Here is a 2,574-nt window from a genome sequence, read left to right on the forward strand (position 1 = left end):
AATAAATTCATTGTGTTGTTCATATCCATGTTTAATTAATAAAATAATATGTTCACAGTTTATTGGAAATATTTATTCGATGTTTATGTTAAATTTTCACAACGTTTCATCGGTTTCCCGACTTCTTCAGGTGCTATAACAATTAAATACAAAATATTTTACAATAATATTCATATAATTATATTACAAAACATTATCATAATATTGTACTACTTGGACAGTATAAACTCAACTCGCAAATTCAATTTATGACTAAGTCTAAGAATACAACAAAACATAACATACCTCAATTATCAAACATCAATTGTTAAAAACATGTCAAATGAATCGAGGCAGGCTAACAACCTGAACTTATTCACATCATATTCCAAATTCATTTATTCGTGTTTCAATTGATAAACATTAACTAATAAATAACAAATATTAATTAACTAAAACTCTGTCAATACTACAAGTTCTTCTCTCAGGTAATAACAGCTGATAATAATGTACTGTATGTTCTCACAAAAAAAAAAACAGTCATCTACATACCCGTACCATCAAAACTATGGGCCCTGTCACAATTTAAAATTACATTATATACAGAACTTAAATTTTGAGTATCCGTCCTCTTATTAATTGTATTATTCATCTTAATAAAGCACATTTCCCCGATGTTCCTCTTCTTCCAATGACTTTCTTGATCCAACATAGAGACGACCTGAAGCTGTATAGTGCTGATGAAGATCATCTACAGGCGGCTCTTAACATTGTAGCAGAGTACACGCGGGATTTCGGAATGTCTTTTTGGTTGGACAAGTGGTCGGGCGTACATCTGGCGAGGGGTGGGTGCTCTGTTACGGGTGATGATGTCGAGATGGTAGATGGGAGGGTTTTAAGACAATTGGAGCGCGCCGGAGAGTTGTATATAGAATATCTGAGGAATGGAAGAGCACCGCATGCATGCGGTCTCCGAAGTCCAAGCAACTCTCCGTAGCAGAGGTATGTTGGAGACTCGGAAAATTTGGTCCTCGAACTTTCCGGTAAAATAAAGAATCTCCGCTTTCTAATGCTCGCTGTCCCAGTCTTACTATACTCTTTCTAGGTGTCTTAAAATGGGCCCAGGATCTGCGAGACCTCTCGACATCAAAACCAAGACTATCAACATGAACCCGGAGCATTTACCCCAATTCATCCGGTCGCCAGATTATACCTCTCCCCGGTCCATCGGTGGGAGAGGTCTGCAGAGTTTGGAGCGGCTGCACCAGATCATTTGGTCCTGGGTTTAACACACAGAAGTTGTCAATTTCACTGCAGACGAGGATGACTTTCTTATGCTAAATTGTTCATAAACATGAGAATGCGCATAAGGGGGTCGTTCTTGTATAAAGGCTTAGCTATATATGCAGCAAAGAACCCTTGGTCTTGGAGAGATAAACGCTCTTATGGAACTTCCGAAAGGAGGAATTCAAAGAGCGTCATCCCAGGAATTTGCCGAGGAAAAACTACTCCCTAGGCCGAAGACCTGATGGACCAAGTCCATGCACAGCGTGTTCTTCAAACACGTGCGTGATCATGACTTGTCCACCCAGCTGACGTTTTTCCTTCTTAAAGTCAGCTGGCCTGATGTCCGAGACTGAGAGGGGGTTTCATATTTAACTTGCCAAGATGGTGTCATTAACACTGCTAAGAATACCGTAGCAAGGTGCTCCAGGTGCAGCTTCTGGACACGTCATGTAGGATATTAATGTAAACAACACCCCGGAGACGCTCATGCACCTTTTGTCCAGCATGTCACTGTGCTGGCGAGGAGGTTGCATATATCCAACGATCACAACGCTGCCCTGAGATTTTACTGTACTACTATCTTCGTGCACCGCTACGGTATTGAGGCGTGACTTTCCAGTGCTGCCTTATCTGCCAGGAGATATTCCCCAGGTTGTTGAGAATGAGCAGTTGCAAAAATTTATTGGAACATGCTTAGTTTGCAACAACTCGGCGGATAGATCACAACAAACCTGATAATTGTGCTCTTCGACAAAGGCTTACTCGTGACATTTATGTCATTGAGTTCCTCGGCCCCGGCGAATACAACATCTCAGCCAAAGAGAGGCGAACGGAAAAGAACAGATACTATATCAGGATCTCCCTGTTTAATTATTGGCAAACTTTACCCAGGTTACCGTGTGTCAAGCTCACGTAAATGGCGTCCTGATTGTTGGCGTCCTCGGAGGGGATGAAACAAGTCTTTTTGTATCCTCACTTGCCAGAGTTCCAGCTTGCTCATCAAAGCTGAGATTCTTGGCGGTCCCAGGATGCAGAAGGCTGTCATACTAGGTTCCAGCTCCGTCTAGGAAAATGACTTTGGCCTGCTGTGATCACTAGCACCGCCTTGTTGTGCGGAGTGGTCCAGCAGTAATGAATGGAGCTCAGGCTGCAGGCCCTCGGAGGAATCGGACTCCGGGGACAACCCCTGAGCATTTAATAACATTTAATAACATAATAATATATGACAATATAATAATAATAATAATAATAATAATAATAATAATAATAATAATAACTAATAATAATAATAATAATAATAATAATAAT

General features: G+C 40.8%; 1 long non-coding RNA gene across 1 annotated transcript; it reads right to left on the minus strand.

Annotated features, from left to right (window-relative positions):
* Positions 1 to 51: 51 nt before the first annotated feature.
* LOC123273963 lies at positions 52 to 688 on the minus strand. The gene is made up of 2 exons (XR_006511417.1): positions 286 to 688; positions 52 to 133 (listed from the first exon to the last, which is right to left on the minus strand). It is a non-coding gene; the product is annotated as an uncharacterized LOC123273963 (long non-coding RNA).
* Between the last annotated feature and the right edge of the window lie 1,886 nt (positions 689 to 2,574).

The sequence above is a fragment of the Cotesia glomerata genome, unplaced genomic scaffold, assembly GCF_020080835.1.
Source record: "Cotesia glomerata isolate CgM1 unplaced genomic scaffold, MPM_Cglom_v2.3 scaffold_1790, whole genome shotgun sequence".
In the NCBI taxonomy this organism is placed as follows: Eukaryota; Metazoa; Arthropoda; class Insecta; order Hymenoptera; family Braconidae; genus Cotesia; species Cotesia glomerata.